General features: G+C 40.1%; 1 long non-coding RNA gene across 2 annotated transcripts in view; it reads right to left on the minus strand.

The window, feature by feature from the left end:
- Positions 1-412: 412 nt before the first annotated feature.
- LOC127045795 (uncharacterized) overlaps positions 413-13,184 on the minus strand; it is a 64,058-nt gene continuing 51,286 nt past the window's right edge. For both annotated transcript variants that reach the window (XR_007772822.1, XR_007772821.1), the window contains 2 exons: positions 9,245-9,292; positions 413-509 (listed from right to left, as the gene is read on the minus strand). This is a non-coding gene — a long non-coding RNA (uncharacterized LOC127045795). The remainder of the gene's footprint in view (positions 510-9,244; positions 9,293-13,184) is intronic.

Raw genomic sequence — 13,184 nt, forward strand, 5'->3', positions numbered from 1 at the left:
GTGCTTCAGCAGCTCTTACCCTAGCAGCTTTACTGGACAGCTCAGAAATAATAAGGTTCATTGCTCCTTTAAAGCGACAAAAGCACATTATATCTGATTAACTTAAGTGGGGTAATACACTCTTTCCTTCAAACACAGCACGTGGTTGGGTGGAATTTATATAGCTTACTACCCATCAAGCTATTTGGGGGCAAGGACTCTCTCTTACAGGGCCTGCTACACTGAGGCCCTCACTCCTGGATGGAGCTGCTGGGTGCCATTGTAATAGACACACAAGGCAGGCGGGGAGGGGGAGCTCTCAGATCATGCAGAGTGAACTCAGGATACTGACCGGTATCAAAACTGCCAAAATGTATTTGCCACTTTTGAAAGTGGGTTTCTAGTTTTCTGAAGCTTTATTCTATGGACTTACCCAGCACTGAAATATTCAGCTGAGCCCCGCAGGACTCCAGCACTTCATCGAGGAAGCTAATTTCAGCGAAGGGATTGTCACATGGAGGACTCAGAGCCTGAGGAAGGAGAAAATGTTTTCATATGATTTAGAGGGTTAAAAAACGCTGCAGTGAAAAACAATTTGCTAAATTCAAAAACTTGGCACAGCTCACAACAGATGTATGGAAAAGTGGATTTGCATCCTGCCAATCCTGGGGTTGTGAGAGGTGACACAGGAGCAACTATAGTGGTTCTGTGATATTCTATGCTTTAATGGACTGTAAGATCTGACTCTACATCAGCACTGCAGAGGATATTATGGTCATGGTATAAAAGCATACTGGAAAATTTATAAATAGTAACAACCACTAATTGATCATCTCAAAATGGTCACCAACACTCAAGCCTAAGGGTGTTTGGGATTCCTGCAAACATGGTGGTGAAACAATGAAGAGGATGCCAAAACTACATGTATTTAATAAGGCCAATTTCCTCTTCTCCAGTTCTCATCATTATGAAGTCCATACAGTACCTAAGGGCAAGCAGAAGCTTGGAATAAAACATTATTTCAGTCAAACTTCCTATTTTATTTTTTAAAGGATAAGGCACAATCCTTAAAAGCTGCAAGGAACTAAAAAAACCTGCAGACTCAATCTTTTTCTTAAGACTTTAGTGCAGAGCCCACCTGAAAAGTGTGGTGGGGTGTACAACCCCACACTGGGTCTGAAGAGGTTAACGTGAGCCTGTCGCTGCAATCAGCCTTACCCCGCCTTCTCTGCGAGAGCCTGGAGAGGCAATATGAGGAAGAACCCAGCTCAGTGATGGCTGACTGGAAAAGAGAGCAGACCTCTTGAGAGCTAGCCCTGTCAGGGAAGCTTGGCTCTAAATATTCATGAGAGCCACCAGGCCCAACCACCATGTGAGTAGTAGACCTTCCTTATTGGACTTTCTTGGCATGCTAGACACAGGATAGGATCCACATGGACTACCACTTGTCTTCCCGCCTCTAGGTCTCCACAAGAATTGTGTAAGCATGTGCATGGGATGACATGGAATGTCAAACTAATATTACACTAGAGCTACATTCTCTTTCGGATTGGCAGATTTATGCTTTTACTAACAGTGTTAATACAATTATTAAGAACTCTGCTTTGCCCTCAGTGTTAGAGTCACCACTGTGCACATGGGGGTTCCCAAACAGAGAGCTGGAACCTGTCGAAGCTCAAGGGTCCAATTACTTTTATCAATTGGGGATTCTAAATCATAAAATTATAGAATATCAGGGTGTTGGAAGGGACCTCAGGAGGTCATCTAGTCCAACCCCCCTGCTCAAAGCAGGACCAATCCCCAACTAAATCATCCCAGCCAGATGAGGCCTCACCAATGTCAAATAGAGGGGAATGATCATGTGTCTCGATCTGCTAGCAATGCCCCTACTTATACAGCCCAAAATGCCATTAGCCTTCTTGGCAACAAGGGCACACTGTCGACTCATATCCAGCTTCTCGTCCGCTGTAACCCCTAGGTCCTTTTCTGCAGAACTGCTGCCTAACCTTTCGGTCCCAAGTCTGTAGCGGTGCATGGGATTCTTCCGTCCTAAGTGCAGGACTCTGAACTTGTCCTTGTTGAACCTCATCAGATTTCTTTTGGCCCAATCCTCTAATTTGTCTAGGTCCCTTTGTATGCTATCCCTACCCTCCAGCATATCTACCACTCCTCTCAGTTTAGTGTCATCTGCAAACTTGCTGATGGTGCAATCCACGCCATCCTCCAGATCATTAATGAAGATATTGAACAAAACCAGCACCGGGACTGACCCTTGGAGCACTCAGCTTGATACCGGCTGCCAAGCAGACATGGAGCCATTGATCACTACCTGTTTAGCACGATGATCTAGCCAGTTTTCTCTCCACCTTATAGTCTATTCATCCAGCCCATACTACTTTAACTTGCCGGCAAGAATACTGTGGGAGACCGTATCAAAAGCTTTGCTACAGTCAAGGAATAACACGTCCACTGCTTTCCCCTCATCCACAGAGCCAGTTATCTCATCATAGAAGGTAATTAGGTTAGTCAGGTATGGCTTGCTCTTGGTGAATCTATGCTGAGTGTTCCTGATCACTTTCCTCTCCTCTAAGTGCTTCAAATTTGATTCCTTGAGGCCCTGCTCCATGATTTTTCCAGGGACTGGGGTGAGGCTGACTGACCTGCAGTTCCCTGAATCCTCCTCCTTCCCTTTTTTAAAGATGGGCACTATATTACCCTTTTTCCAGTCATCCGGGACCTCCCCAGATCACCATGAGTTTTTAAAGATAATGGCCAATGGCTCTTCAGTCACATCCGCCAACTCCTTTAGCACCCTCGGATTCAGCACATCCAGCCCCATGGACTTGTGCTCATCCAGTTTTCCTAAATAGTCCTGAACCACTTTTCTCCACAGAGGGTTGGTCACCTCCTCCCCATGCTGTGCTGCCCAGTGCAATAGTTTGGGAGCTGACCTTGTTCGGGAAGACAGAGGCAAAAAAAGCATTGAGTACATTAGCTTTTTCCACAACCTCTGTCACTAGGTTGCCTCCCTCATTCAGTAAGGGGCCCACACTTTCCTTGACTTTCTTCTTGTTGCTAACATACCTGAAGAAACCCTTCTTGTTACTCTTAACATCCCTTGCTAGCTGCAACTCCAAGTGTGATTTGGCCTGATTTCATTCCTGCATGCCTGAGCAATATTTTTATACTCCTCCCTGGTCACTTGTCCAATCTTCCACTTCTTGTAAGCTTCTTTTTTGTGTTTAAGATCAGCAACGATTTCACTGTTAAGCCAAGCTGGTCGCCTGCTATATTTACTATTCTTTCTACACAGCGGGATGGTTTATTCCTGCAACCTCAATAAGGATTCTTTAAAATAATCAGTACAGTCAGAATAATCAATAACAGCTCAAGCAATCAGGCAACAGAAGGGCATATGCGTATTGTAAATCCTGTCATCTTGCCTTAAGAATAAATACACTTAAATGGTTCTTTTCTTATTTGCTGTGTGATTTTGTTAAAAAATGGCCTGACAGCTTATGGAACTCCAGGTTTCATGCCCCTGAGTTTTATGCACAAGCCACAACACCATACTTTTTTCTCTCTAAGGCCTGATAATAAGAGTTGCTGTTTGTTGGTCACCTCAGATGGAGCTATGGGCACTGAATGTCATTCGAGATCACACCAAAAGGCATGTCACTAAAGGCTCAGTCCTTACAGATGATGAGCACCCTCAACTCCCACGAAGGCAGGATCAGGCCCTAAGATATTCCTGTTTGTTTTTACATCTACTTTAGGATTTTAATTAGAACAAATACAAAACACTTTTTCAGCAGAGCCATGCAGAACACCTGCAGTAATCCACACTCAGGAAAACAATTTAAGTTGGATTTAATATTCTAAAACTGCTTTATTGCAACATCATAGTGCTACTGTCCAAAACTGAGTCTGTATAAAGTATTATGTTTGCCAGACTGATGTTAGCATGTATGGTTTAAATGATGACACAAGCAAAACTCTCCTCTGGAATGGACAAATTAAAGATACCAAAATATTATGTTTCCTTTTGCCAATGAGAACAGCTGGCAAGATGGCTTTACTGAACACAATTGCAGCCAGCAGACATAGGTTATAATTTTCACAGGCTTTGTTTCTGAAATATGGAGTTAACAAAACATGCTATTTTTTTCTTTTGAAATTTGAGAGTTTGTCTTTCATCTGGTGAAATTTAGCATAAAAGTGAAAATAATATCAAGGTTACAAGCATCACAGGGAGGCTGCTAATGTGGAGAAAAAGGGCATTTGGCCAGTTAAAATAATAAGACTATAGTGCTTTCCCAGTGATGGCTGAAGCCAAGTGAAGTCTTTTCCAACTGGAGCCACAATAGTCCTTTTCAGATTATGTGGTTTGGCACAATACAGAATGAGTAAACTTACTTTCCTAGAAGAGAAAACATAATTAACAGAAACAACAAGGTCATGCAGTATTAGGCCTTAGGTAAGCAATAACACGCCACAGGGTGAACATTGAAAAGCCAGTATATGTACACCTTGGATGTGCTGAAGCATAGCATAATGGCTCAACACGGAATATGCAGATATTGTCTGCTGACTCCATACTCTTATTAAAGAATAGATTTTCTATTAGCAATATGTAATTTAAAATAACTGTTAACGTTTGGGATCTGTGTTTCTGGCACTTGAGCTGCTGTGCCAATACCAACCAGAGGAATGGTTTTGCTCATTTCACCTCAGATAATACCTAGCATATTTAGGGCCAGATTCCTATTTACACTAATGCCACTTCACACTCCTCTGGCAGTGCTAAAGGGCCCTTAGCACTACCAAGACGGTATAAATCAGCCTCAGAATGAGGCATTTAGTGTCTTACATGTTGAAAGCACTGTACACAAATTAGCTAATGAATCCTTAAAACATTCCTGTGAGGTAGGTAAATTAGTAATAATATTGCCTCACCCACACTTTACAAAAAACAGATGAGGAACCTAACCGAGAAAAGTGGAAAAAATTGCCCAAAGGCTTAACAATTTAGTTAGTGGCAAGGCTGGAATTAGAATTTAGGACTTCCTGACTCCCAGTGAGTGTTCATTCTTCCAGCCTTTTTAATCTTTTTCTTATATGTACCCATCCCAGTCTTCTTTCTAGCCCATTATGCCCCTTTTGTGGACAATTAATTCCATTCTTAAAGTTTGAACTGTTTTCTGGTTTGAGAGTACCCTGGAAAGGATCTTCACTCCTAGTATCACTCTGCCATGCCCTTTCATAACAATACTGATACAGTCTTCCGTGTTTTAAATATAGGCTCCTGCTTCTCTCAAGAGCTACAGTTTGGGTTTTCTAAAATGGTGATTTATCTTCAGTAATGCTGCCCCCTCAGAGCTCTGAGAGGTGAAACAGGCGCACTGTTTGAGTATCAGGCCAAAAGTTCAGGCAACACTTTGGGAACTTGGCTGAAGGCCCAAACATTACCACTGGGGTGGAGGAAGAGAAGCCATGGAGAGAAGGAAATGCAGAGTTGAAGTCTTTTCTCACGTGACAAATATATATTTCCTCAGATATTTTAGGTCGCAAGATGAGGTACTTAGCAACATATCTTATTCCTAAGGGAATTCTGCGCCAAAAAATTAACTTCAGCGTACAATATTTTAAAATTCTGCAAAAATTATTTGTCAAAATAACACTGTATAATTATGCCAGTTTCAATTGTTTTGTTAATTTATTTCAAAATACCTATCAGCAGGTATGTCTGTAACAATACTGACACCAAAAAAGATTCAGGAAATGTTTTTTGACATACAGATTCCTTAGTAGGCATATTAATACAGAACTTGCAGTAATAATTCATTTAAACTACAGTACAGAAACTCATTTCCTGCACCCCTGAGAAGCAGTGCAAAGGCTTGGGGGAATCAGGGCTAATGGAGGAGCTGAAGGAGACAGAAGCAATTGCTGGGCAGAAACCTGGGAGTGAACCTGGAGGGTGGCTGGGTGTGAGTGGCCGAAATATGGAACAAGTTCTTTTTTGTTTGTTTTTTTTTTGGGGGGGGAAGGGGATTGTTAGGGAGTTTGGGAGCCTCCCCCGTGCAGACCCTGGCTGACCCCTAGCTTCTTCCATTCAGTCAGGCACATCTGCCCCGTCCCTGTGTATCCATGCACCCTGCCCCTCCCGCTCCCCATGTGGCCCTGCACCCCCACTCAGCCTCCTCCATCTGTCTTGCACCCCTCTTCCCATTCAGCTTCTGGCTCAATGCTGTCACCCGACTAGTTCCTGTGCCCCTCTACAGTCTGTCCCCCTCCCCACTAGCCCTTCTGTACCCCAGTCTATGACCCTTCCAGCAGCCCCATGTGCCCCATGCAATCTGTCCTCATATTCTGTGCCGCCTCATCTGGCCCTGCAGACAGGGCGCTCTGAGGAAAGCAGCCCCTCCTCTTTCAATGATGTGCAATAGCCTTTGTTTTTTAAATAAAAATCTAATACAGAAGGATAGCACATTCAGCTGAAGTCCAAAAGAAGGAAAAACAAATACTATAATGTAAAGGAAAGCATGATGACCCTGGGTAAGCACAGACTATGGTAGCATTATGAAAACAATCCTGCTGAGACATCTGGTTATTTCTCTTGTAATGAGATCATTCATAAGAAAACAGGGCAACATGCCAGAAGGAAGTTGGAGGGGGGGGAGAGAGCTTTGACTCCCACCACCAGGTGGATCACACACCTAAAAGAGAATTACCAACTTTTACCTGTACTATCAGATATATTCATTTGACAACAACTATATCACCCCTGCAAGTCAGCCATTTTGAGACTATATGGAAGGTGTTTATATAGTGGAACTTGCTTATTTATTATTTACTGTTATCGCAAACTCTGATATTAGGGGCCCTGATAGGCTGCACAAATCTCCATGCACTAGCCTGCCTCTTCCACTTCCTACCACCAGCCCTGACCAGTAGCTTTTCCACTTAAAACTCCTCATACAAATCACAATATCCCTCAGCGTAGTACAGTCTATTTTTGTTCAGTATTCTTTATTTATCTATCTTTGTTCCACCACCTCCCTATCTTGTAAAAATATATAGTGGTGCCCAAAACTTTCCTGTCCTTATAATTGATTAACCTATTCTGAGTTGGTTTATGACTTTTTCATTATAAAAAGATTGCAAAATAAAATTCCAGGTTTTACTTTTATTACTGACCAAATTAAAAAAAAAACCCTCTTACATTTTATTACGTATAGTAGTAATAAAAATGGTTTTCACACCTCATCACTACCTAAATATCTCACCTAGAATATTCACAGTCTAATGCAAGCATGCCAAAATTGTCACGCTTTGCTACCTAAGGTTAGGCACCTAAATTTCTATTTAGTCCCTGATCCTGCAAACACTTCTGCCCATGAGCAATTATTCATGTGACAAGTCCCCTAATTTCCATGGGACTCCTTTAAAGCACAAAGATCCTCAAAGGTGTAAGTGTAAACAAGATGAGGCCCACAGGCACCTAAGTAAGTGTTCTAATTTTCAGTTGTGCTGAGTAACTACAGCCCTCACTGATTTTTGTGGGAGCTATGGGTCTTCAGCACCTCTGAGAATTGGGACATTTATTCAGGTGCTCAAATATAGATTTACGGGTCTAATTTTTTAGGCACTCGAGTTTTTGGCTTTACTCTCTATATTTCCACACCAAAAACTTCTCATCTCTGCATCATCAGCTCTGTGCTATCTTTTGTAAATTTCCCACAGCAGAGCCACCCTGGGTATATTCAAAAGAGACACAAAATTGTGAACTGAAAGCAAAATGACTAGAAAAATCTCTTTCCAGTTTACTTACCAGAAAATACCCTCCGTATGTTTCAGCATATATAGATGCCAAACAAAAAGCCTAATGTTTGTACTATCAACTCATTCGCCCAGGGGTAGGCAACCTATAGCACGCGGGCTGATTTTCAGTGGCACTCACACTGCCCGGGTCCTGACCACTGGTCTGGGGGGCTCTGCATTTTAATTTAATTTTAAATGAAGCTTCTTAAACATTTTAAAAACCTTATTTACTTTACATACAACAATAGATAGTTTAGTTTTATATTATAGACTTATAGAAAGAGACCGTCTAAAAACGTTAAAATTTATTTCTGGCACGCAAAATTAGAGTGAATAAATGAAGACTCAGCACACCACTTCTGAAAGGTTGCCGACCCCTGCATTAGCCAATCAGTACTCCCCATTTCCATAAGTAATAAAGCTTTCTTACCCTGAAAAATCTGTCTAGTGCTGCATTTAAATAATTCATTCACAGAGTGCTTGTCAGCAAAAGCTGCAGGAGGGGGGAAAGAATTATTTTATATAAGAATTCTCCTTTAATTTTCTTTTTCATAATTGTTGTAAGGTGGTTCACTACTTTGCATTGAAAATTCATTACTCTGCTTTGGAAAGCCAGTGATTTACAGTAGTATATCAGTATTTTTATACATTAGCTTTATTAGCAAAGATCATTCTAATTATAATATGTAAGTTACCATCTTGTTTACAATTTAGTTGTGAAAATCATCATTCTTGCCTCTACAGTGCTTCTTTTCTACTTCTGTTTTGTATAGATACTTGTAATGCCCTTACTCCAATAGTTTTATGAGTGCTTTCCAGTAGTGCATTAAGCAATGTGACTGACTTCTGTAGCGTATTCTCTCAATCATCATTACACTTTTATCTAATTAAAAGTAGTAATATAATATACTTTTGCACCTTTCAGTTGTTACATGACAAGTAACTTTGTGTAGGTATTTTGCAAAGTCCTCTGTTTTAGCACTGTAGAATAAGTCTAACATGTCCTAAAGAAAAGAGACTAATGAGACAGCTTCAGTGAGAGCTTCAGCTTGACAAATACACAGTTACTGACTTAACTAGCAAAGCAGAAGGGGTGGGAGGTAGGAAAAGGTGTTGTCTTAAGGCAACTCTTGTCAAATTGATAATGCAAGAAAGTCATTCAGTTTTAGCTTGGGATTGTTTACTCCTCTGGTAAAATGGAGGTCTGTGAGAGTTATTTGTTTATACTTGTCCCAAATATCTCTCACAAGCTAATGAACCAAGATCAAGGGAAATAATATCTTCTGACATGAGTACCAACTTATTTATACTATTTGCATATGCTTGATTTATTTAAATCAGAGACTTTAGGGCTAATTTTAAAAATACGGCCTTTCAAACTGAGCTTTATATTTTAAATTGAGGTTTTCCCACATCCCTTAAGTCACCATATGACACTTACCTCCTTAGTATTGTAATAGCCCATGCCTCTCAAATCAAGACATATTCCCTAAAGACAAAGTAGAAAAACCATTAAAAGAGCTGTAGGAAGTCAACATTTAATACTCTCACCTTAAACTCTTGAACAGGTAACCCATATTAAAAAATGAAGTGTACCTTCTTTTTATCTGAAAAAGCAAAATACCACCTTATAATATAAGAAACAGATGTCCTTCAAGCTTACCAACAAATTTGGCAAATTAGCTAGCAATTCATATACAGCTCAACATCAAAAGTATTATAGCAACAGTCAAGGTAGGGTATTAGATAAAACCAGTTACCAATTTACTAATAAAATTAGCCTGAATTTCTATAAAAAGCTGAATATTCCTGAAGAGCAGCAGAGTCCTACTGACACCAAGGGGTTCTTACAGGAGTTAAAATTCCCCACATTAACAGAAAATATACCATACTCTTTTCAGAATGCCGTAATTTTGAATGAAATCCAAGAAGCTATTAAATAGCACCAATCTGTTAAAGTTGCAGTTTCTAATGGCTACTCCATCCACTTCTGTAAGAAATTTTCTAATCCCATTGTTCTGTTTACAGAAAATACACAACTACAAACAAACAAAAAAGCTCTACCACTTACTTTTAACAAGGCTACAGTAATTTATTTCACCCAGAAAGTAAAAACTAGAACTGTGTGCCTCTTACCTTCCTCTTTAGGACAAACATGAAGTTTTCACTAAAGTGTTTACCAACAGAATAGCGCTCTGTTCTCTGCTATTATACATATACAGCAATCTGATTTTATACATCTCTGTGCATCTAGCAATAGTATAGAAAAACTTAAGCATTAGTCACTCTCTAAAAGATTTAGGCTATTGTAGAGCGCTTTGACACATTGCTGTTTCAAACATCTTGAAGAACCTGCCCCAGCATCTGAAAAAGCAGAAAAGTATATTTTCTGTTTGTTTTTCTTCCTTTTCCCCGTTAGCACCTTTCTTCCAATCAGATCTGTATCTGCTTCTATCATGTGCATGATATTAGCTAGAAAGTGCAGGTTACTTTCCTACTGCTGTTTGGGTATCAAGTCTTTTTCCACTTCTTCAGTGTGCACTGCCTTCACTGGTGTATGAGTAGCACCTGGGAATTTAAATGTGTCTTGTTCCACAGACCTAATTAGCTACTTCTGCAAACACTGGGCCTTGTTTTGTTTGTAACCAGAGAGAGGGAATATGTACCCAGAAAGAGGTACATTTTGTCAAGACTATTCTACATTCAAATTTAGTTCTGTCTCATCTCCATGTGAAAAACTTATGAACCAAATTTCTTGAAACATATCAAAAGTACTTGTCCTCATTGAGGAACAACCATGTGGTTTATCTCGAAACCAAATAGTTTTTGGGCTATGCAACACAACAAAAGGTTGCAAACTGGAGCAAAAAGCAGGGAAATGCAGTTTTTTCCTCACCATTTTATAATTTGGAAAGTGCTGGACTGACTTCTTAATTTTACCAAAAAATGAACCACTGAGATAAGAAATTTCAGCCCACCGGGAATTTTTGTGAAAGTGACAATATGCGTCAACCAAGTTTTAGAATAGAATGGCTTTTCCAGCCTTAACTACATAGTGGCTATCATGCCTCCATACTACTGCAAGAGAATAGAAATATCGTGATTAGGCACATAAATATCCCATTTGTGTGTACCTTGTCCTGGCCACATCATAACAAAGACAAGAAGCACGGATGGTATAATTAGGCCACAACATTATTCACTTACTGGGAATACCCTATAATAAATTCAACAGTGCAGGTCATCATTTTTTTTCCAGCTATTTAGGTTGGTGTCAGCCTTTCCCAACCTGGGAAACAGGCTGGGGCCCTGCCACTCTGCCCTTATATGAGGGTTAAGGGGGCTGAAAAAAAGGGGTAAGTTATGTCCCCACTGTACCAGGAGTTAGGAGCCCCAAACCTCTTCCTCCAATTCCTTAGGGGATGCCCTAAATCCCCCTCAAATGCTGTTTATCAGAGAACCATATAACCTCTCTGGAATGAGTATGGCACTGGACACCTGCTAACTACTACGTTGCAACCACTTGACCAAATTTCTTTCCCTACCCCACCAGGTCCCTGACTTGCTGTGGAGAAGGGGAAAAAAACCCACCCCACTTTTGCTAATCTGGGGGGAAGGGAAAAATTCCTTCCTAACCCCTAAAGAAAAAGGCAACTAGCACAGTGCAGATAGCAGATCACTGGGAAAACAAAATCCTCTTCTGATCCCAGGTCGGAGAGTGCATGTTGCTACCCCATGATTGCTGAGACGCAGGACTTCTCCAGAACTGCTAGAGATTTAAATACCTTCCTTCCATGGGCATCTAGAGGGGTAGTGTCCCCTACCCTGCCTGGCCACTTCCTGTTCCTCCCTTGATCTATTCAGGTAAGTTCTCCCACCATACGCCCACTGTAACCTAACTGCAGAAAGGCCCCTTACAGAGCAATGACCCTTTTTCCTTCAGGCAGCCTGACAAAGACCCACCGCATTCAATTGCAGTGAGCACATTTGTGAACTAAATGCATTAAGTGCACTATTAGTAAACAGGTTACGGCTCGCTGGATATTTTGTTCCCTAATAATTTTTAGAAGTTATGCTTATATCCTTTTATTTTTAATTTGTGCATTTGGGTATTAATGTGTCATTGGCATGCTCTGGATTTGCGTATGCTAAGAAGATTATCTCAATTTCCCAACCCAACCCAATAACCACACTATTTAGGGGAGGGAAAGAACAATAAATACTAGTAGATGCCTCAGAGCACTATAATCTTGAATAGGGGAATCTTCCAAAAACACAAGATGGAATGTGTTCCAAGAATGCACTACCATCTGTGCCCTGGGAAAATGTAAATGGGATGTAGAGGAAATTAAGCATGAATGGAAAAATGGTTTTGTCCTTGTACTGTCCAAAATAGCTGTTTTGTTTTCTGAAAACATAAGGTAGAAGAACAACAGAAAATCATGTTTGTGCATAATACATTAGAAAAATTGTTCAAGCAAGAGTCAACTATGTGTAAATGAGCTCTGTAATTCTTTTCAGTTTTGCAATAAGAAAACAATTTAGCTTGATAAATAGGTACCAAATTATTTTTTAGCAGCTAGGAGCAAGTATTTTTTGTTTTCTCTGTTTCTATACAATTCACTTTCTATTGCATTTATTTTTGTCCTGCATCTGCTCTTTCAGTCACTGACTGTCTGTTCTAGATTGTTATGACATCAGAATCCTAGAACAGACAAACAGGAGGCAGATAGAAACTGAATGGGATGCAAGAAGAATGTCTGTCTGACTAGGTATGTGCTGTTAGGCTGAAATAGCATCAGGAAACAGTAGCAAAAATAATAATTACCACAGGAAGACAGAATCTGAGTATTAGGAAGAGCAAGGCAAACCTAATATCTGAGTGAGAAAAAACAACCCAAGATTCAGGAAAGCTATACAGAAAAAAAAAAAAAAAAAAAAAAAGAAAGGCCAAGAAAATATTAAGGGAAGCAGATTCCATAAACGTAAAATTTTTCTGAGATTGGGCTGTGGCTTAGCCTGCAGAATCAAAATTCAAACAAAGTTTTAAGGTTTTCTTGTGCACTCATAATCTATTCCTTTGAAAACTAATATTTCCCCTGCTGATAGATAAAAACTATGGATCACATAGCACTATGGGGGCTCTTTATATTTTTCTGCTCTTGAAACATTTGAAAATACATCACAGCACTGTACTATTTAAGGAATTGCCATTATTTGAGAACAAGACCAGATTCTTTGGTCAATGAAGCAAACAGAGAAAAAAACATGGCAAAGGAGAATGAAAACTGTTTTTAGATTCTTCAGGAATCTCAAAATATAAAGAAATTACAAATTATTTTGAAAACAAAATATAACAAATATATATGTATTCTATAATG

This window comes from Gopherus flavomarginatus, chromosome 2 (genome assembly GCF_025201925.1).
Source record: "Gopherus flavomarginatus isolate rGopFla2 chromosome 2, rGopFla2.mat.asm, whole genome shotgun sequence".
Lineage (NCBI taxonomy): Eukaryota > Metazoa > Chordata > Testudines > Testudinidae > Gopherus > Gopherus flavomarginatus.